The following is a 24,314-nucleotide window of genomic DNA, read 5'->3' on the forward strand; positions in this document are numbered from 1 at the left end:
GCCTCTGAGGGATGCTTGCAACTTTGTTAAGAATTCTTAAGTTAAATGCTTAAACAAGCCATTGAAAAGAAACCTCTTTTGGCTCAAGACTCAATACCCCAGTCCTCCTGTTCAAAGCTGAGTATCATAGAAAATTAGATTTGGAAGGGACATCAGGAGGTCAACTAGTCCAGCCCCCTGCTCAAAGCAGGACCATCCGCAAGTACATCACCCCAGCCAAGGTTCCGTCTACCCGGGTCTTAAAAACCTCCAGGGATGGAGATTCCACCACGTCTCTGGGTAACCTGTCCCAGTACTTCACCACCCTCCTCATGAGACAGTTTTTTCTAATATTCAACCTAAACTTCCCTTGCTGCAACTTGAAACGATTGCTCCTTATTCTGTCATCTGCCCCCACCGAGAACAGTCCAGCTCCATCCTCTTTGGAACCCCCCTTCAAGTACTTGAAGGCTGTTTTTAAATCCCTCCTCAGTCTAAAATAAGCCCAGTTCCTTCAGTCTCTCATCAGTCACGTGCCCCAGCCCCTAACCCATTTTCAATTCACAACAGTCAAGCATGCAGCAGTAGGCAATGAATACCCGACACATCGCATGAAAAAGGTAAAAATAGTTAAAATGGGGAAGGGAAGAATGAGAGAGTAACATAGGACTGTAAAGGACCTCCTAATTCAATGCCTGCATTTGGACTTAATCATTAACCCCAAATAAGGCAGTTCATATCCTCATCCAGAACTATGAAAAAAAGGATATTCAACATACCAAAACATGTTATAACAGTAATGGAGACAAGGACACTACCAATGCCCCGCACTGATAGGGAAGGAGTTGGGAAGCATGCAATGCCTCTGACAAAGGAGCAAAATCTAGTAAGAAAAGATACAAGTTTTCTTTCCAGGTTAATTTTAAAATTATCTTCCCTTATTAGAGACTGAAAAAGTGGTCAAGTCATCCAAACAGTTTTCTAAAAATAAGAAATAAAGGAGACAAAACTATAACTGAAAACTTAGCCATTTTAAAAGAGAACACACACCTTTCAGATGTTTTCCACCTCCATTTGTAATACTCTAGCTGATATAGGCATTCACCTGTACTAGACTGGCTATACACATGGCTACCAGCCCAAAAAGAAAGGAGAAGAAACTTTTATGTCAAAGTTAGCCTCACTTGGGAACCACAGGAATGAAAGGCTACAATCTCTCACGACTGTGATAGGCAGTAACAAGCATGTACCAGTGCAAGAGTCCCGATGCTAAAAATTACATGCATCTAGCTTTCTCAGCCTGTCATCACCAGTTAAGTTTCCAAAGTACTCACAGAAACAAGCATCATAGAACCTAGAAAAAGAAAAGATATCTATACAGACCCCGTCCCTCCCCAACAATGAAGGATTGTTCTCTGCTATGTAATTTTCTAGCAGTTTTTATAAAACCCATTAAGATGGAACTTCTACCTCGTTTCTTAAAGTGTTCAGCCGAGCTTCTCCCATTCTTCACTCCTAGTTACCCCAGCATGTTATCTACTAAGGATATATCTACTCTAGAAAAAAGCTGCCATAAGATTGAAGCATATCCTATGGTGAGCAACTAGCTGTCAAGGTAAAACCACAATTTGCCCTGATGGTACAGACGTTGCGCTGTTAGCTGCCATGGCTTTCCCTAGTGTAGACATGACCTACAGAACTCCTAAATAAATAAGTAGTCGAAGCTTATCAATATTATTCATCCCTACGAAAATAACCCAACTGCATTCCTAACCCTTCCTTCCACCTTTCCTAAATTGGTCAATCCAGTTCCGCAATCTTTTGCTGCTGCTCTCTCAGCTGTCCTTCTCCTTTAGATAATGTAGTGTGCAAAACAGAAAAGACTTCTTGCCAGAGTCCAGTGGATTTTATAATCTAAATTAAACTTTAACACAAAACAGGCAGCAACATAGTACAATAATGCAAACAGACAGGAAAGAAACACTAGCAAGGAAATACTTATCTTAAGGAAGTATAGTTTTCCATAGAGAGCAAAGAGTACAAGTTCCTTTTTTGTTTCACATATTTGTTGTTAAAAGGATTACTTAGAGAACATGGCAACAATTTATAAAAGTGTAAAGATCAGCCAAAAAAGGAAGACCTACTGACAACTTTGCTCCATAGAGGCAGTGTGGTTTTGTTTCTTGAGTATGCAATTGGAACCCAGGAACTCTTATATTCTAAATTCCAGCATTAGACAGTGTGACCTTGGGCAACTTATTTAGGGCACAATGCCATGAAGGCACTGGAAGCCTTCAGCACTTTCCCTTTGACATCAATGATTTCTGAAGGCAATTCACATCTTATGTTACCTAGCCTCTAACCTCTACATTTCCCTTTCCGGTAAATGGAGGCTGTAACATCTACCTCTTTCACAGGAATACTTGGGAATAGGTGGATGTGAACACAACATCTGAAAGTAGTAAAGCACTGCACAATATTCTCAATTCCTTCACAGTTGGAATCCAACCAAAGTGAAACAAAAAACTGACGGAAGAAGAGGACAATCTGGATTGGGTTACACAAGTTGCAGGAAATTACCTTTCCAGGTAGACTTTCACTTTTTCACGTCAGAGCCACCCACATGACATTACAGTGTGTAGCAATTCTTTAACAGAGAATGGAGAGATTACACCCCTGGGTGCACTCAGGCAGGGACAATCTACCTCTGTGACACCTGGTCATGAAGATCTTTGTTTCCTCCCCAATTTGTCAATAAATGCACATGCACTTGCATGTTTCAAGCAACATTTCGTCTCCCAGGGCATGGCTTATTCAGACACAGAAAAAGGTAAAGTGATTTGTCCCTCCAAAACAAGCTATTCCTTCCTCAGATGGGTTTCACAAACCATCTGTAACCTTTATCCTTCCAAGCTTGCTCTTTTTCTTCATAGGAGTTTTAACTCTACCACTATGCCACAGATTTTAAAAAAGGAAAATCAAAAAAGAAAAGAAAAGAAAAGAAATCATCACTCCACTCCCCCTGGCTCCAGGCACAGACACAGACAGGAGAGAGGAATGACGGTCCATTCTGGCCACAAATGCCTCTTCTCCACTCCAAAGCTCCTCTACACCTAGCATATCAGGACTCCTGATGTTCCCTACCATCATTTAGTTGCCACTAAACTCCTCCTAACAAGGCTTCTTGTTGGTCAGATATCATCAAGTCTGTCCTGAGCTCCTGCATTACACCCCCAAGTTCGCACCACCGGTCATGCCCTAGACCGGGGTGGGCAAAGTCTAGCCAGTGGCAGATTCCATTTCCCAGCAGCCCCACATTGCTGTGGCCAGCTTCCATGGAGACCCTAGGAGCGGTGATACCATGGCAGCCCCAGCAGCACTGGCAGCTGGGCGGGGAGCTGCTCCAGGGCTGGGATCTTGTGCCTGTGACAGCGTGGTCTGGAGCTGGGGCAGAGCTATGATCCGCTGCCCACACGCCCAGGGCAGGGGCGTGCAGGTAGCGGTTCATGGCTGTCCTGGCTCCAGACCATGTTGTCACTGCAAGATCCCAGCTCCAGCAGCAGAGCAGGTCCCTACCCAGCCGTGCACACAACCAGCGCTGCTGGGGCTGGTCTCCATGGAAACCCTGGCCCCATGCTGTCACGGCACTGCCACTACGGGGGTCTCCTTGGAAGCCAGCCACAGTGATGTGGACAGGGGCTCCTGGGAAATGAAGTCCAACTGCTGGCCGGACCCACCATTTTGCCCACCCATGCTCTCAAGCGTGACCAACCGTTAGCACAGATGCCAGAAGTGGCACAAGCAGCCTTTGTGCATGGCACTTGGCAGACTAAGTAGGAGACCGCTCAGTAGCAGATAGGACAGGGAGCAGAAAGCAGAGCAGCTGATCAGGCAGGGAACGGGAACTGGCGTGGCCCTCAAGGAGGCTGTGGAGCTAATTTGTGGATGCCTACTAGAAAGACTGGCCCCACTGCTCGAAACAAATTCTTTTCTCCAAACAACTGCTCTACAGGCATCTGTGCACAGCCACTTACTGTGTTTTTTCCAATCCCAAGCATCTGTCTCTCACTGACTGTCAGAAAGGAGGCCCCTTATATAGCAAGGGCACTGCTTCCAGGCTGTTACGTGACCCTGAACCACATGAAATCAGGGACAGTAACTCATCACAAGCCCAATTCACCATACAACAATCACTGGGACCCAACGAGAAAAAACAAACAAACTTGCAAGTGGCAGTAGTTCAAAAAACTGTTCTATAGCCCTGAACAATGAACAGAGTTTATCTGTTGAAGGAAACCTCTTACCAGTTTTTTCCCCAACAAAATACTTGTGACCCATTCTAATAATGACATTGCATATAAACTGCAATTTTGACTGTAGAGGGCAGATATCACCAGGAAACAGAGTCACAATGCTTTAAGTTATATACTAATGATCTGCACATTCTACCATCAGCAGCTGATCTCGATTTTAAATCCTACTGGCAGACATTCAATGCTCTTACAAAGTCCCCTGTAAACCACTGCCTAGTGTCTGACCTCCTTTTCTGCTCCTAGTGCTTATTAACATTATACCCATTATCTTGTCTAAGTCAGGAGCCCATGAGTTTGTCACTGTATGCTCACTATACCTTTAAATCCCCAGCACCATTTGTTGAAGGAACTCTATTCTGGTAAAACTGAAAACAGCAACCTCCTAACAGATCAGACAGCTTTCCACTCCCTCTCCCCTTCCCCGCCACCTTTTTAATTAACTCTTTTCACTAACATTACTTAAATAGTAGTCACAGCTTGAATTTAACTGATATAAGATCTAGAACTCAGATCTAAAAGAAACCACTTCTCTACTACTCAAGCTGAATGCTCAACTCTAGCTCAGTGTTTCTCAACCTGAGGGTTGTGACCCAAAAGTGGGTCACAATAATATATGAAAGGGACGTGAATAAGCTTTAAAAATGGATCAACAAACTTTAAGAATAGATTCTCTTTAAAGGAGAAAAATGTGGGCAACTGTGCTGGCTTTTCCCTTGCAGGCCGACAGAGCTCCAGCGTGCAGGGGCTGCTTGGAGCCCCGCTGCCCCACACACTGGGGGGCTGGGACCTGGAGGCAGGAGGCAGCAGGTCTGGAGAGAGGGACGCTCAGTCGGGACTGGCCATTGGTGTCTACTAATGGGTCCTGGTATAAAAACTCGTTGAGCAGCACTGCTCTAGCTGATGGTGGTGTTAAGGAAAGCACCTTACCTTCTGTGTGAAACAATACCAAAAAAACAAAATCACTTAATCCGATAAACATCGGTACCTTAAATCAGTCATGGTAAACTGCCGATTTCTACCCCACTGTTTGCAAAATATACCCACGTTTGATTACAGCCATCAAGATGGTCCTATGGGCTTCTTCTTCAAATATTTGATTTCAGGCTGTTGTGCTTTTCTGATTGGTTGGGAATGTATATATACTGGCAAGGTATGGCTCCTAATCCCGGAATATATAATGCACAGGCATCCAAAATGAACACTCACAAAAATTAACATTTGGTTACAGAACAATTTAAACCCAAAAGTTTAAAATTCACTTTCACTGAGGTTATACTGTAGTAAAACCTAATCTTCTGAATGTTGATCATAGTGAGACATTTCCATTTCCACCTCAAATTTGATTCTTCAACATTTTTTACTTCTAGGCCTCTATTTTGGAGGTCATTCTAAAAGACCTACTAGACCTATAACAGTAGCCAACTGCACTTGTGCAGCATTAGTTACTTACAACTTTTCTGCATGGCAAGCAATATTATTAACGTAATTCACAATTCTCATCATCACCATTCTAATTCACAAAATGAGTGGCATATGTAATTATTTTATTTGTAACAGTCATCCATCACACATACTAAGAAAAAATATACATTAGATTCAGATTTATCATAATTAGTGCTTTCATTCTGTGGGTCAGAATAAACTCGTTTCACAGCTCCGAAACACCTTTTCTCATCACATTAGCAACACCAAATTCAAGAACTAATGTTGGGAGCATCCTCTGAACTGTCTGGTTAGCTGCCATTATGGCTGCAAAATAAAAAATAAACCCACATAAGTTAACATGGCTATTTGCTGAGGAAGAAAGGGATCGTGAAACGAAACAACACTCATAATGATCAAATGCTATGAAAGGTTCATGATCTTAACTACCCTGAACAGTTACCAGGGGAAATGGAGAGCTCGCTTGCCTACACACCTTGTACTATGCAAGTCTCTTGCAATGCCATCTACTCTGAGGCTGCATTTAGGCTACTAATTTTCAAAGAAAGTTAGGGGAATTAGGGACATTGAAAATTTCAGCCCAAATTTTCAAATCAATGGCAGAAAATGGTGGTTAGAGCTCTTAATAAAATTATTTAGTTTCAGTACTAAAGAAAAAATGAAGTTTCATGTAGCCCATATGCCTGGGGACAGTTTGCTAAGTAATTTTCAGAAACTTAACTTTTATGTCTTCTCAGTACATCTTTGGAAGCACATACATTTGTTTTAATAGCTGTATGCTTCTGAATGCTACTGATTTGACAGTCCTTAAAATTAGAACTCTGTTTATCCCTGAACAACTAAAAGTATAGGTAATACATATTTCAGTAATGGACACAACAGGAATACTAGTATAATAATACCCCTCATAGCAATACTAGATTCCCTGAACTATGCCACGCATGCGACTCAACCCAGACCTGAAGATGTTATACTTCAAAGGGCAAACGGATGCTTCAGCTCTCAGAGCTGTTGATATCCACGTTGGATTCAGTAACAGTGTTTGAGATTACATGCCAAGTTATCACAGATAAATTAAAAACACCCCGTCACATGCCTGTATGGAAATTCAATGGTTTTACCATCAAATTTATGACTACAGAGTAACCTGTTCAGTGCACAGCCTCAGGACTGGGGGGAAAGAATTTACATTTGTTTGAACTTAACGTAGAAAAGGACAGTCCTGTCTGTGCTGTGCTACTAGGAGCTCTGAACTGCTAATTGCTCCTAATTTTCAAGACTTCTAATAGCAGTTCCTTGACAGCCGCTTCTCCTTCACTGCTGATGGCACAGTTAAAGGGAGTACCATTAATTACAAAGCAGACAGATAAAGTTAACATGCAGTTAACTTGAATACAATCAAAGTTACAAAGTAGTAAGGCTAAAAGAGGTTTGCTTTTAAGAGGTTTATGTACCTAACTAATAAAACAGGCAACTGAAGTCTCTTAGAATTTAAAAAACTGCCAACAAATACGCAATCATCCAGATGGTGGTACAGGATACTGCACTAAGTCACCTACTTACTTGGAAAGAACGCAAGGAATCGCCTGCACATTTCTAGAACTTCCTGTCTATACAGAGTAAATGTAAGGGTTAGCTAGAGTTTAAGATTGCATGTGTTACAGAGAGTTAGAGAAATAATATTTAAAAGATTTCCACTAAAAAAAAGCTGCTTTCTTTCACCATAATTTAAATTTAGGGCCTTTCCATTCTTATAAAAACATTTTCTTCTGTGTGTCTTTGAATTAACTTTACAAAATATTTACACCAGAGAGAAAACCTGCTATGATTTCTTTTCAAGCAGCTCTCGGCTCTGCTCCAGCATGTCTACATCTCAGATTGAAAATCACCCCTTCTGCTCAGAAGTGGTTAAAAAATACTGCGGCTTCTCTCTTTCCCACATCCCCTGGGTTTTTCAAGGCTCTCAATATTTATTAAATACAACACCTCATAAGCAGCAGTGAAGCATGTGTAAAATACATTTGTCTGTATCCAATCACTGCTTAGCTTTCTGGCTTTTCAGTTGTGGGAACAGTGGGAGTCAAAATCTTTAAATATATTTTGTGCAGAGCATTACTTGGTTGAAATACAAGGTTCAAAACTATTTCCTCTATCATTTATAATAGAAAGTTGAGTATTAATTTTTAATAAAACAGCCAAGTAAGTTTCTATACTTCCTGAAAGAAAACAAAATGAAAAGTGTTTTCACTCTCCCATATTCACACTATTTCAAATACAAACTAATAACTTGTCGCATCTGAGAATGTACTTATTTTCTGACTCTGTAGCTCAAAATAAAGTGATGCCATGCTGCAACCTTGATCACTTATCTAGTTTCCTGACAAAGTACTCCATCAATCACCATCCTTGGAGGTGCTCAAGAGGAGGTTGGACAGGCACCCTGTTGAGCTTGTCTGAGCCCAATAACTTCCTGCCCCTGGCAGGGGATCAGACTTGATGATCTTACAGGTCCCTTCTGGTTCTACAAGTCTATGATCATTCCAGCCATTAAAAACAAAAAACAACAACAAAAATGCAAAAGGCACATGGACCTAATTTTCTACCACTCCACTGAAGAGGAACAATACTGTGAAGGGAGAAATAGAGATGGAGTCATCTCTGCTCCTGCATCATGCTTCATCCAGCAGAACTGTCCACCTGGACATGAAAAAAAGAATATGGAGAAAGCCTCTCTCCGTGAGTCATACACCAGTGTTTACATTGCTCCAGTGAACCAGGGAGCTCTGGTAATTATACCCTGGGCTCTGGTAAGTGTCCCTGGGCTGAAATGCAGTATAAGTCCATCCTCTGAGTTTTGGATGGCATTGTTGAATCCTTCTCATTTTGTAAGTGCAAAACCATATACTGACATTAACTAGTTCTCATGGGAATAAAATTATTCCCGTTTGACAGACACAAAAAGATCCTGAAGGATTGGATGATTAACCCCAGGCCACACATTGGGGTCACTAGCACAGCAGAAAACATGCCAAAGTTGGCAATTACCAAACCTAAACTAATTTTGCTAAACTAAAATGACCTCATGGCAAAACTAGATCATACCATAAGAGTCTGTGTTGGACATTTTTTTTTCAGGGGGGAAAAAGGGAAGACTCATAACACTAAATTCTTTGCTATTCATTCCATCCAGGAAGAGCACAGACCAACGACAAATATTTCCTCAGCCTGACGAAGGACATTTGTACCCAAAAGCTTGCAAATAATTTTTCCAACTATCTGAGCTGGTCTAATAAAAGATATCAGATTTACCCAAAGAACCTAGTCTACCTAAATTCATACAATGCACAAAAATTTCACTTAATCCGAGACCATCGTTTATAACTCTGTAGAGGGGTCAGCGCATGCCAAAAATCTGTTCTATAACATAGATACATTTTTAAACTATTTTAATTACATTTCCAAAAGTCAATTTCCATTAATGTGGATACCAATGCTCTAAATTTGGTTTTAAGAGTTTAGAGCTACATGGAATTCAAAATGTGGAATAAGAACAAAAATGAAGACTTGTTTTTATTGTGGCCAATTACACACACTACTGCAAAAGTTAACAACAGGCAAACCACCTGTTTAGTAAAGTTGTGAAAAATCAAATCCATGCTTCCCTGTGTCTCCCATTTGGGGCAACCAGACCTTTCTGCTTCTACCCCTCCCCAAGATCCACCCTCAACTTTGATAATGTTCCACATTGGTAGGAACATCTCTACTTCAATATTTTCTGTTGACCTGGCCCTTCAGAAATCTATCATGCACAGAAACAGTGTTAGAAATGCACTGGCCCATCAGCAGTTCAACTTGACTCACTTCTGTGGTGCTGTGTTGAGTGATTTGTTCTTTGAACTGCTGCTAGCTTTCTAAAGCAGTTATAATTGAACATGCAGTGTGTACCTTAAGCAAGAGCCTTAAGCAGATTTGCCTTTTTTCCCCATGACACAGTCCTTATATTCTATACAGTGAACACTGGTGGCCGCGATAAATTAATTAAAAACATAGCAATAATTTTTATCTTGCTGAAAGGCTAGAAACATTAAGTTTCAATGCTTACTTTGGGAAATATTATAGCTAATCTTCTTGGACATTCCCCTGCCTTCCCCTTTCCCCTGTTAAGTGCTTTGTCTATGCATCTGCCAACAGAGTAAATTCAGTCCATTCCCAAGAAGAAAGTGGAGCTAGACTGAGAAAGCTACAATGTGATTTCAAAATGTACCTACAACTGCACTATTTGAATTATATTGCTATTTCTAGCTCCTCTTCCTCTTTCTGTAGTGTGTAATAAAAAGGGAGAGAAAAAGGATATAATAGTAAGACACACAGAAACACATGAGATTTGAGGTGCCCAAAACAATTAAAACAGCCTGTTAAACCATGAAATACTTCAGGGTCCCGGGCCGAATCCGAGATTCCAAAACCATAATAAATAAAAATAGTGTGAAGTCCCCCGTTAAGGGATTTTTAAGTGATCAAAACTGGATTCTAAATAGAAGCCACCAGGGCAATGAAAAGACCCTGTCAAAGTCAAAACTGGCTCAAATGTATGCCTTGGTAAAATAAACATATATCTACAAATACTAAGACAAACATTTTTCTTCCTATTCCACTGGAAGCTGGTGTGGTCCTTTGGCACCAAATATTGCCTTGCAGTTTTTGTAACCTGAATGGTAAGGAAGTAGACGAGTACAATGGAAAGTGAAAGGTGAAACATGAAACTGTGATGATTTGCTCTCACATTCAAGTAAGGTATGCAAGAATGAGTCACCCACAAACTAAATGGGTATTGTACTTCGGATTCTCAGAGATATATGCTCTAGTGAAGAATGAGGAACAAATGCAATGTGGTCTCCTGATTCCTGCCTAACCTTGCTGCTTGTCCTTGCCTGGTTCCTGTTCAACTGATCCTTGCCTAGAATTGCATTCAGATGACCCTGTAGCGTCTAATGCCTGTTTGCCATCCTGGTTACTGGATCTTGCTCCTGACCCTTGGGTCAGCACCCTGACTACCAAGCTTGAACTCTGTTTTTGACAACTAGCCCAAACTATCCACATCACAGTCCTGACACCAATTAGTTCCTTCCCTACCCAAGATAAGCAGGAAAAAGGCGGGGGAGAGGTGGGGAAGAAGAGGGGTATTAACAGAAAAAAAATGAACACAAAGAAGTTTAAAATCTAAATTTTTGTTTTAATACAAGAAATGTATTTATTGCTAACAAATGAATGAGCTTTTTAAAATGCAAATCCAGGACAACTGCTTAATAAAAGCCAAGTGGAGCTTATTATTACACCAACCCAAAGAGCAAAGGAAAAATATTCAAACTATTCAAGAGTACACACTTTAGACACGTATTCATGCCAACTTCCAGTGAACACTAGCAGTCATCAAAAAGAGAAAGTCATAACCCAGCATTATATATAGGTTTGATATTTAACTTTATAATCAAAGATCTTCTCAAAGTGCTTTTTCAAAACATTGTACATATGCACACACACGTGGGCACAATTACAGTTTTATCCAGAGAATGAAGGAGAAAGATATTTCTCTTGTGCTTCTTAACATGAAATCTCAAGAGGGTACTGGAAGTTCATAGGAGATCAAACAGATCAACAACAGCATACAACAGTTTGTGTTTCTAAAGAGGGAGTGTGTTAGTTAAGGCCCCATGGTCTTCACCTGAGCAAAATTAAGGGGGACATCCTTGCTTTAAGATACTAGATCAAACAAATCAAAGCATAAGCAAGAAAAGTCTCAAAAGTGTTGAAGAAGATTCAAGTCATGTTGATTTCTCAGTGCTTTCATTCCAGAATCCAGGCCCAATCAGCTCTCACTTAGGTCTTTCCCACTCTACTTAATGACTAAAACTGAAGCTACAGCAGCAAGCATTGCAAATGTAGAAGAGCATAGAAAAATCATTACTTTGAAATACTGAGAAGGTTTAATGTACTGTTTGAAAGCAGGTTGTTACACACTACAAACTTCATCATTCCAGGTGCATTCACAAATATGGGAGCAATCTCCATCTAGCAAACAAAGCCTACAGGGGATACGGGATATTCCATCTTAAGGCAACATCCTGAAAGGACACCAGTACCACATACCTAAGATCTCTTCACAGATCACTGGGTGGATAGTTTTCAGCTTGTGGGATTCAGAGTGGATATTATTTGGACTCTTCTGGACTTAACACAATCTACATGATAAAAAACTGCAGAGAACTGAACGCAACCCAGGTCTTCCCTTCCAGTCCTATGCAGCAATAAGTATGATTAAGCGTGTTCATTGGAGTTCCTAATGTTGTACTGCATCTTACAAGACAGGCTCTTGAGGGTTTAAACAGCCTTATGTTTGCATCTATACTGTGCTGAACATTGTATCCAAGTGCTTTTATACATTTAATATTTTTTTAAAAACCTGCACAAAAGGGAAATATGCATTAAAGGGTCCATAGGATAAGAATATAAATGAAAAAGGCAGAGATCAGCCACATGTGCTATGCAAGTAGTAAATAAATAAACTAGCTAACCCCAAAATCCAATCTATGGCACTCATTTTAAAAGTGCTTTTTAAATGTGAACTACATTTCTACAAACAACAGAGGTGCTTTCCACACACAGGTGATTGTAGTCCAGATCCTGAAGGCTAATGAGATAAGTGAACAAAGACAGGGCTTCTCTTCCCAGGCACACCTTGTTTAACTGAAACAGAGCTAATTTTTAAGATCTGCTTTTAGAGATGGCGAAACAGAAATGAATTATTAAGGTGCTTTCCTAAAGTCTGATCAGCTCAAGAGTGAACAAAACCAAAATATTTCTACACAGATCTCTCCAACCTTTGTTAGTATACAAGTCACAGACAGCTTAACTTTCACTGCCGTTCCAAAACTTTTTCTGCCTTCAAGTAGAACATAGTTTGGCATACAGACAATACAATTTAGACAAAGAGATAAGCAATACATAGCTAGAGGAAATAGTTTCATAGCAGCACTGAGATTTTCTGTTCTTCATCTTTCTTCCCTTCCTATCATCCCTAAAGAAGTGTCTGGATTTTTTACTCCAAGTAACAATCCAAAGACTATGCATACACACAAAAGTAGCATGCGTCCTCTAAAAGGTTTAAGCCTGTCAAGTAAAACACTCTAGGCTTTGGTTTACAACCATACAGCAGTATATGGAATAAAATAACCCCTTAAAAGCCCAACACTTTTTTCACCCAACTAACAATTCAAAGGTTCACTACCTCCACACCTCTCAAAACCTGATCCTAGGCTTAGAATCTAATGGAAAAACCCTTGTGACTCAACAAAACTCAAATAAAATAAATGAGGCTTAACCCACACATATTTGACTGCAGATCAAACCCTAGACTCTTACTACACTGTCCCTTCCTTCCCCCCCCACCATGAAGATGGCATTCAACTTAACCTATTTGTCCAAAAGAAAAGATTACAGAAGTGTCTTTATCACGATAAGTACCTACACACGGGAGCAAAGACTGCCATACAAAGGACTTTTCAATCTAACATGCAAACATCTAACAAGTTCTGGTAGTTGAACTCCAAAGTTATTACACAAATGAGGTGTAAAACTAGACACTGGAATAATGAACCGAGGGATGTGGTGGATTTGTACAAGAAATCTTTTAGTCAAGTGTGAAGATCATACTAAAGATGTGGTACATATAGCTAGCTCATCAGGAGTTACAGGCTTGAAGCAGAAAACAGAATTCTTTTCAAAGAATGAAATTCTATGGCTTGCATCACACAGAAGTTCAGAAGTGATGATAAGCCTCTCTTCCCCTCTGCCCCCACCACACACCTATAGCATCTATTTAAAAACATTTTCCAGGAATATTATTGCTTTCCATTCTTCATTCCCAATTTTTCAAAAACATGATTTAAAAATCATTGACACAACCAAGACATACATATCCCCACACATACCAAGCAGCCACACAATCATATGCTGTGATGTTCCTTTTCTCTCAACACACTCCTTCTGTACTGTTAATCATTACCTTTAATTTTGTCATATCTAAATTGTGGGCAACAACTAAGCAAACTTGATGGATTCCTATGCTCAGAAAGAACTTGAGTGACTGGAGTGGAGCTCTATGCAGCTGCCTACACTCACCCAACTGTAGAGTTAGGGCCTAAAAAAATCCTAAATCAATTATTCTATTCAAATGCTTTAAGTTAAGCATGCACCCAGGCCTGTGCAGGAGCAGTGTTTTTATTTGGGAGTTCAAGAAACATTAAAATAGAAGACACTGGTGTTTATCAATTACATGTAAAGATACTAATTACCCAATGTACTCAAATCTAAGTCAGCCCTGAATTTAAGATGACCCCCCAATAATTAAATTTATGGAAAATGTATGTTTGTTATAATTTTCCTGGTATAGTTTAATTATCAGAGTGCTGTCTTAAATTCATCCCCCTCCTACTGCTATAGCAGGGAAAATAGTAGCTGGGGGGCAAGCAGTCTCCTTGTCTTCTGCCCCTTCCACTTCATCCTCCTGCAGCCTTCCTGCCTCCCTGCCACTGGCTCCCCCCAGGCTGTGTCCTTCCCCTCCCACTCCCTACAGCCTCTGTCCCTTCCTTCCCTGCTCCCTGAAGCGTCTGCCTCTTTCCTTCTCCCTTTCTCCTTATTATTAGATACTGCTGGGGCTCTGTTCCTTCCTGGAGCATAGCATCTGGAACCTCCTCCCTTGCCAGGCCATGCAGCAATGTCAGCGCTGCAGAGAACAGTCTCCATGTGCTCCACGCCTGGGAGGGAACCCGATCGAATACGGAGATCTGCACCTGACAGGAAGGGGGAAGGGCAAAGCTGCCGAGGGCAAGGGCAGGAGGCTGTTGCGAGTCCAACTCTTGCCCCAACCTGGGTGCCTGGGGATTGTCTTCAATTTGAGTAAATACAGTATTTGTTCTTGTGCAAAAGAGCCCACATTTCATACAAAACTTGCAAGTAATTCTGCACTGGCTGGCCCCTGCACCTACACAGAACTCCACTGCTCTCAGCATAGTTCCAAACTGGTGCTGGGTTTTGCACAAATGTGATTTATTGCATGTTCATGACCTTGCTATCTTGCCATCCAGACAACAAGCATCCTCCTACGAGAGGCTGATCACACAATATGCTTACCTCAGAATTCAAGGGAGCTTTTGTATTCTGCACAATACATCACTTAGTAGGATCTAGAGTAGTGTAGACAACACCAGCAATTTTTAGACAATGGCTGGAGGTAAGCCTAAATTTATGTACAACTGGAGAAGCAATACAGTGTCTCTGCCTGCATTTGTAGATTATCCATATTGGCAAAATGCAAACTTACATGTCTAACAAAGAAAATAATGGCTAAGCTTATTCAATGGCTGATATCTGGAATGATGCTTTTAGCTTCATAGCTCAGCAGATGCTAACAAACACCATTAACCATGCAAGGCTAATATTAAGGGGAGGTACTGGGGAAAATATAATATTATTGAACAGTTCTTAACTGATATTGGATAAAGACCCGATTCTCAACCAGTGTACCACGAGATCCTTTCAAAAGGTGCTGCCAGGTGCCATGCAATGTTAGCACTGTTAGGTATGCAAACATTATTCACAAGATAAAGCCAGAGATTTCAATTAGGAATATATAGCATAAAAACAGTCTGCCCTGTTGTCATGTTTGAATTCTCTGTAACAGAACAATTGCGCTATTATTTTTCTGTAGTCAAAAAACACAAGTGAAAACTAAGAGCTGACATTTTTCAAGGGGTGTCTTCAGTCTGAAAATGGCGAGAACCACTAGGATAGAGCAAACAGCAACCTTGCAAGGGAAATATGTTTGGTTTGTTAAAGTGGAAAGCCTGGTCACTTCACCTCTTCTGCACAACCAAAATGGAGCTGTCAGTGTTCTAAAGAAGAAAGAAAACCAAGAACATTTTCTGCTTCAGCGGGAAACAGAAACTTCAGAAAAAGCAGTGCCAATCCAAGTTTAGCAGATATAGAGGTTTAGCAGATTTGGATGCCAGATTACAGTTACATAAATCAGCAGCTCCTGAGTACCTTAGGCTTTTTAATATTTACTGTATAAAGTCCGATTTGAAGTTTTTAATCAAACTTTGACAAAGTACTTTTTGTTCTTAAAATTAAATTTTCCTTCCTCTTTTAGGATGCCACCTCAAAATTTAAGAATTTACTTTCATTACTAATGCTGTTCATATCCAACACCCCTTGGACAATAAAAGCAGATTGGTCAGTTCATTCTGTGTGTCACACCTCCTCTCTTCCAGTGGAGAACAACAATAATTACTAGAAGTCTAGGAAACATGACTTATAAAAAAAATGTTGGAAGAATTAGGTTTAGCTAGCCTGGCAAAGAAAACTGAGGTGGGGTATGACAGTCTTCAAATACATAAAGGATGGTTATCAAGAGGATAGCGACGAATCCCTTTAGTTGCAGGGAACAAGACAAGAAGTAATGGTATTAAACTGCAACAAAGAAATGAAAGTTGCATACTAGGAAGGTTTTACACAATATGAGGGTGGTTAAGCACTGAAACAGATTAGAGAGGCTCTTCAAACTGACTCCTTGCAAGTTTTAAACTCAGGTTAGACAAACACTTGCATGATATGGTTTAAACAGGGATGCTCTTGTCTTGTGCAGGAAGCCAAACAAAGTGACCTCCCAAATACTTTCTAGCCCTATTTTTCTAGGTTTCTCAATAGCCCAAGGGTGCACCAGAATCCAGTGGTGCCTAAAAAATGTTGCCCAGCAGGATCCAACCAGTGGTTCCAATCTGGCGCAGTCCCATCTGGCTGCATCAGGGCAAGAGAGGGGGAATGACCCAGCCCTAAGCAGGGGGAAGGGCCCCAGCTGTCCCAGTCCCAGGGGGCAGGGGCAGAATTTTGAAGGGGACGGTGACGGTTTTGCCTACTCCCCTGCCACCAAATTTCTCCACCCACAGGGAGTCCCACAGGCCAGACACCATGGCTTTATGGTATGCATCTGACCCACGAGCCAGAGGCTGAGCCCCCCTGATACAAGTAATTATACTGGTCTTCAAATGGAACTACATTAACTGGCAACTCTCATGGTTTGTTAGTATTTGCAAAAGTAAAGCTCATACAGAATGGAAACATCAAAACAGGGCTGCAAAATTACGCATCACTGGCATTATATATACAGGCTAGAATTAAGGGTTTGAAAGAAGACTATGCCAGGATTGTTTAATCTGAGGGAAAGCAAAAGCAAATATAGCATATTTTTACTTGGAAAAAATTACTACCGATCAAACCGGAGACACTACCAAACACAGCAAACCCACTGTTTACTTTTAACATACTGCAACTGTTTGCCAAAAAAATTAATTATTTTTATTGTCACATTAGTAAACAAAAATAAGCATAATAGCTTTGACAAACTGACTGTACATACTTTGAAAATGTAATGTACCAAAGGTATGTTTGAAAACATACTGGACTGATAAAGGTCAAATAATACTTTGCAACAAATAGCTTACAATTCAGTCATGAGGGTACAAGGCAATGTATAATCTTTGGCTGTGTATTGTACATGCAGAAAGCTGTTGTGTATAGACAAAATGGTGCATCTAAAATGAAAATTTACCCACCCGGGAGCATTTTGCCACACTACAGCATGCTACAGTGCCTCAGTATAATGACTTGAATTTCATATAAGAAATCCTGTGACAATGCTATCAGTTACTGAGATCTAGTCACATATATGTGCTCTTCACACTAGGAAAAAAAAAAAACTTTAGTTTTAAGCTTCTGAAAATAACATAGTTAAAGGCATGACAGAGCCTGGATGATAATAATAATGTTGTAATGCTCTCTCCTAGTTTATCATTCCCTCCCTTTTCTTTTGCTCTTCTATGTCTAAACGAACACTTAGTCTAATCAGGGTGTTTTGTGATATAAACAAAAGATGTTCGATAGGCCTCTAGGATTCCCCAATTAATTTTATTGTATTGATTTAATAATTGCTATTATTTCAAGAAAGTAAGGCAGACAGGGAAAATACACGGCAGTGTCAAAGGCAGTTAAGTTTGAGGGGGAGGGGGTTTAAATTTATCTTTCTTCAGAAAGTGATGAACAATTTCTTCCTTTTCATCTCCCACTGTAAATAAAGCAGTGGCCACAACCCAGGTTACAAATGTAGATTAAAAAGCATAAGCAGATGAAACTAGAGCAAAAGATGTGAAGAGAGAGGAAAAGAGAGAATGCATTAAAACAAATGTATCAATTGATCTTTGGCTGCATGAATATCTATACATATACATGAATTTGTAAAGGACGGAAAGCTTTGTTTTCTAATTGCAAGACTATGCAAACAGCACCAAAGGTTAGTTTCTAACAGAACAGAAAGAGCTTTGGCAAAGGGATTGAACGAACAGAAAAGCAAGTTCATTCCAGATGTGAGAGGCAGCATGAAAAACATGATGTGGGAAAAGGGGACAAAGGGAAAAGGAAAGAACAACACGTGACTAACTTAAGTAGTGGTGAAATCCGAGTGCTAACAGCTTATACTTTTTCAGGAGTTTATAACGGAAAAGCGAAACCCGTAATTCTGGTACTTCAACATGAGAGAGAGAAGACAGTCTCATAAAGATATCAAAGGGATATTTTATAATAGATTTCATTAGATAGAGTCATGAATCAGGCTATCAAGTCTTAAGAATCCTACTTGCCATGGCACAGCTGCTCATAACAACAGAGTGTCTGTCAAAGGCACGGAGTCACTTGAAAATGACAAGTCAAAAGGCAGAAGATGAACAATGGCCATAATGCAATTTAAGGTTACTTGATACATTCGTGTTGGGGGGGGGGGGGGGGGGTCCACTTCCTCAGTCATTTCAAAATGGTAAAGTTAACAGCTGCGATATATCCAGCATGTTAAGAGACACTTAATGAAGTCCTCCATAAGGAGCAAGCTACATTTTTTTCTGAACTCTGTATAGTTGTAATCCTCCTAAACACAGATACCACTTTTAAAGGCTTCAGTATTCTCATTTTAAGGAGCCATTTTAAGGTGAAATTGCAAATTGTAAGATCCCTATTTTCAGGGCCTTGGTTTCTAAATCCAATTGTCAACACTTTCCTATACAACCAAACTTTCTCAGGTCCCCAGAACAGTAATTTCCAATATATCACTTTCAAATTTTGGTCATTCAAGCTCAGTTACAGAAAGCAAAAAAGCTTTGTTCAATGCTGCACGTAGCTGAGGGTTGATAATTATTGTTTTAGCAACATTAGCTATGTCATCTACAGTCAGACAGACAAGCTCCAAACAATTAGCACCACATACTTACATTTATATAGATATAATTATTTCAGGTAATAGAATAAAATAAAATTATCTACTTTTGACCTCATCATGGTTTTTTTCCAGGATCAACTGATTGTTAAGGCACTTAATGACTGCTTTTGGTTTAAAACTCAGAGCCTCCTTAATTAGTTGATACTGTCTGCACTAAAATCAAAACTGCAGCCCTTTAGCATCAAAATTAGTCTTACTTACACTGTCACTGATAAGCTAAGATTTACAGATAAATCATAGCAACATCTCATACCTTGGGTAAAATTCATCACTGAATCTGAACTCCACTTGCCTCCATTTGGCAGCTTACAGTTTGCATGACAGCAAACAACGAACAAAAAAAAAAAAAAAAAAAAAAAACCAACAAACCTAAAAACAAACAAAAAAACAGACCCCCTTTAAAATGTCTGGCATGAGCTATTAATCTTAAATTAAACTGAAATCTTTTACCTTAATTCCAATTTACAAGTATTTAATCAGGTACACAAAAATGAATTAAGTCACTGCCAAGTATTCCCTACTACAAAAAAAGACTTTATAGAAATGTTAGTTGAGGACTGTGAAAGGGATTTTATAAAGGATAGGAAGTGAGCATTCAGCAGAACCTGGAATCTGTGTATTGTTAAATTCCTGTAAGGGAAAGGCTGCTGCAAGACATTCCCCTCTGATGGACTGGCAGAACGTGACCCAAGCTTTTCATATGAACACAAGACTGCAAAACAATATAAACAAAGATACACCAGTTTTACACCACATCCCAGCTACTGGGGGGAAGGATGAACAAAGGAGTCAGTAGGTCTGCATTTTACTTCCAGTGTAACCATGAACTGCTTGAGTGGTCCTGGGGAAGTCAACTATCCTTACTATGGGGTTCACCTGTCCCCCGCTGGTACTATGGCACTAATACTTATTATGCAAAGTTCATGCCATTGCATTAGTTTACATATTTGCTTTGTTGAGTTTCTAGCGTTACAGAGGAGCATAAACCACCAATTCCTCCCCATCTTCTGGTTTACAACTTCACCCATTTCCCCTCTTCAGTTACGGAGAGGGGCCACTTCTTAACATTTACAGGTTGCCTCTACTGGCTTTCTGGGTGTCCTTCAACATTGTATGTTGGTACTGCATCTATAAAAGTGAAGATAATACTACTGCCTTCCTGCTCAAGTGCTACGAGGACTCTAAGAAAAGCACTAAGAGAACAAGTTACTTCATAATTTCTACTACCATCTCATCCTTAGCAGCACTCTAGCACTGTTGCCTAATTTCACAGAAGCACAAGAGGAAACTGCTCAGTAGTATTTGAGCAGTGAGTCAAAAGGTTAGAGGGGCCAGGAATGGAAAATAAAAGTGTCCCCTACAGATACCAACAAATGCACTGGGCCTCCACCCTCCTGAGCAGCTGCTCCGCTGAAGGACGAGGAGACTGCCTCAGGCCCCTCCCAGAGCTCCAACAGGCTGAATGGCATAAGAAAATTTGCCCCACCCGAAAGACAAAGCTAGCAAGACCTAGGCTCCAATCAATGGCATGATTGCATAAGGGGGAATAACAGAGCCAGCTCAGGTAACAATATAGTGCTGACAACAGCATGGGCTGTACAATCCCACATCACATCCTTGTTCAGTCTTCACTGTGTTACTACAAAAGAGTAAGTGCTTACAGTGCTCGTGTATGTCTACCACTCCTCCCACACTGCAGCGCGCACAGCCTCAAGCAGTCAGCCCTGCAAAGTAATTTTCTCCCACCTAGGGCTCCTACAAAGCTCCACAAAAGGCTTTAAAAACATTTAAGCTATGTGGTCACTTGCTAAATTTAATGACCAGCAGAGAAATGTTACAAACACCATTTATTAGTGTGTCCTCAGGCCTTTACATGCAGGACATTAAATAAAAACATTATATTATTGTCTAGACCCAAAGTCCAGACAGCCATGCTTCACAACTTCCTCCATGCTGATGACTGTGCATTATGCGCAGGCTCACAGGCTGGCATGCAATGATCCATGAACATACTCTCGTCAGCCTGTGACAACTTCGGACTCACTATTAACACAAAGAAGACTGAACTGATGTTTCAACCTGAACCTGGCACAACACCCCAGGAACCACACATCTCAGTTAAAGGCCAGCAACTGTCGATGGCCAACAAGTTTGCCTATCTAGGCAACATGCTCTCCCATTCTGTCCACATTGATGAAAGTCAATGCCAGACTAGCAAAAGCTAGCATGGCCTTTGGCAGACTCCCTAAGTCAGTTTGGGACTGCAAAGGCATCAGAACGTCGACAAAAGTAAAGGTTTACAAAGCCATCGTCCTTCCGACCCTCCTTTATGTCTGCAAAACCTGGACCATTTACCAGCTTCATGCCAAGAAACTAAACCACTTCCACTTGTGCTGCCTGCAAAAGATATTAAAGATCAAGTGGCGGGACTAGGTTCCGGACACCGAGGTGCTCGGAAGGTCAGCTGTCCCCAGTATCCACACCCTGCTGAAACTGGCACAGCTAAAATAGGCTGGCCACCTCAAGGATGCCCGACACTCGCCTGCCAAAGAAAGTCTTCCATGGCAAACCGTCAAATGGAGAACGCTTTCACAGCACACCACAAAGTGGCACAAAGATATCCTAAAGGTGTCCCTAAAGAGTTTCGGCATCGACCCAGAGTCATGGGAGCAAATCGCTCACAACCGTCCATCCTGGAGGTCCCAAATCCAAAATGGAACATTGGCCTTGAACAGCAACGCACGGCCAGGAAAACAAAAATATCCCGTATCCAGTCCTCATCACTCTCCTGCCTGTGCTGCAGCAGATTGTTCAAAGCGAAGACCAGACTTACAAGTCACCTATGTACTCACATGACCTAACCTCCGCCCCTCTTCATTCTCTTCCCTTTCTTCTCCTTTTCTCTCTTCTTCTTTCCTCTCCCTCCCTGCACAGGATGCGGTCATCTTTACCCGCGAAGGATGAAAGCATTATTTGCAGTTGAGTTCTCCCCTCCCCCAACAGGCATGTTTAAATGCATCTGGGATGAGCCAAACCAACTTTTTGGTTGGTTTGTGGTCAGTCTGGAGGAGTGGCAAGAAGATCCCATTCCTATGTTGCACTGCTGTCTTACACTTGAAAATGCCTTTTAACCCAAGTGGGCAATGAGAAATACTTTCCACTTTCTAATCACAGGATTGGTGAAGCAAGACTAACTAGATATTTCCTACATTTTGACCATAGGATTCAGTAAACTGGAAGACATAAAAACCTTTTTGTTAAGCAATAAGCAAAGTATATAGTTTTCCTTGTCATTAAAATGAAACCCTCTGTGTCTTCAGGTTTGTCTACATTTCAGAACAGGGCTGGTCTACAAAAAGGCACACCGGAAAGTTAATCCAAACTAATTTATAAAGGAGATTCCTTGCATTGCTTTAATCCTCTGTGGAGACAGAATTAAAGTAGCCTTAATTTTAGTTAGTTTTATTCCCTTACAAAAACCTAATTACAGCCACAGTCAGTCTGAATAAGAGGTTTGATGCTATTTAATCTACATTAAAGCCAAATAAACAAATGGCATGAATATATTCTCTCAGGGTTTCCCCTGTAAAGAAACCCTAAAACAAGGTCTTATACCAAAATAACTGTGTTGGAATAATTATTTCACAAGATGTCCAAAGTACAAATAAATCCCTGACAACCTGCATTTGTCGACAAATTATGTATCATGTGATATTGGGAACAGCTCAGAAACCTGAGGTTCATGACAGGCCTTCACCTGTGAACTGTAAAAGAAGTTCCACAAGTTCATTCCACAGGGGAAGCACACACACACACACACACACACACACACTCTATTTCATGCATCCATTTCTACTACAATAAAAGGGTAGTTCTGTTTTCGGAATAACAGAGGCTTGGTGGGAGCTCACATGACTGGAGCACTGTCATGGATGGGTACAAACTGTTCAGGAAGGCCAGGCAGGGGAGAAGAAGAGGAGGAGGAGGAATGGCTCTTTTACATACAGTGCAACATGATTGCTCAGAGCTCCAGTATGAATCTGGCAATAGGCCTGTTGAAAGTACTCTGGGTTAAGGTTAGAGGGGAAAGCAATAAGGGTGATGTTGTAGTGAGTGTCTACTATACGCTACTAGACCAGGAGGAAGTAGTAGATGAGACTTTCTTCAAACACCTAGCAGATGTTTCCCAATCGCAAGTCCTGGTTCTCACGGGGGAACTTCAAAAACTTCCTGAATTGCCCTCCCAGCAAATGTCCAGGTGATTGGAGAGTGTTGGGGACAACTTCCGGGTGCAAGTGGTAGAGCAGCCAACTAGGGACCATGCTCTTTTTGACCTGGTGTTCACAAACAGGGAAGAACTGGTGGGGAATGTAGTAGTGGATGGCACCTTGGGCAGCAGTGACCATGAAATGATTGAGTTCAGGATCCGGAGGAAATGAAGGATGGAGAGCAGCAGAGTAAGGACCCTGGACTTCAGAAAAGCAGACTTTGACTCACTCAGGGAACTGATGGGCAAGATCCCCTGGGAGGTCAGTCTGAGGGGGAAAGGAGTCCAGAAGAGCTGGTTTTATTTTAAAGAAGTCTTACTGAGAGTGCAGGAACAAACCATCCCAATGCACAGGAAGACTAGCAAGTATGGCAGAAGACAAGCTTGGGTTAGCAGGGAACTCTTCAGTAAACTAAATCACAAAAAGGAAGCTTATAAGAAGTGGAAACTTGGACAAATAACTAGGGAGCAGTATAAGAGTATTGCTCGGACATGCAGGGATGAAATCAGGAAGGCCAAAGCACAATTGGACTTGCAGCTAGCAAGGGATGTGAAGGGTAACAGGAAGGTAGCAAGAGAAGGATCAGGGAAAGTGTGGGTCCCTTACTGAATGGGGAGGCAACCTTCTGATAGAGGATGCAGAAAAGGCTGAAGTACTCAATGCCTTCTTTGCCTCAGTCTTCACAGGCAAGGGCAACTCCCAGACTACTGCACTGGGCAGCACAGTTTGAGGCAGAGGTGAGGAGTCAGGGGCCCAAGAACAGGTTAGGGACTATTTAGAAATGCTAGACATATACAAGTCCATGGGGCAAGATGAAATGCACCCAAAGAGGCTGAGAAAATTGGCTGATGTGAGTGGAGAGGTGCTGGCCACCACCTTTGAAAACTCATGGCAAACAGGAGAGGTCCCAGATGATTGACAAAGGGCAAGCAG

The sequence above is a fragment of the Alligator sinensis genome, unplaced genomic scaffold (assembly GCF_000455745.1).
Source record: "Alligator sinensis unplaced genomic scaffold, ASM45574v1 scaffold1316_1, whole genome shotgun sequence".
NCBI classification, from domain to species: domain Eukaryota; kingdom Metazoa; phylum Chordata; order Crocodylia; family Alligatoridae; genus Alligator; species Alligator sinensis.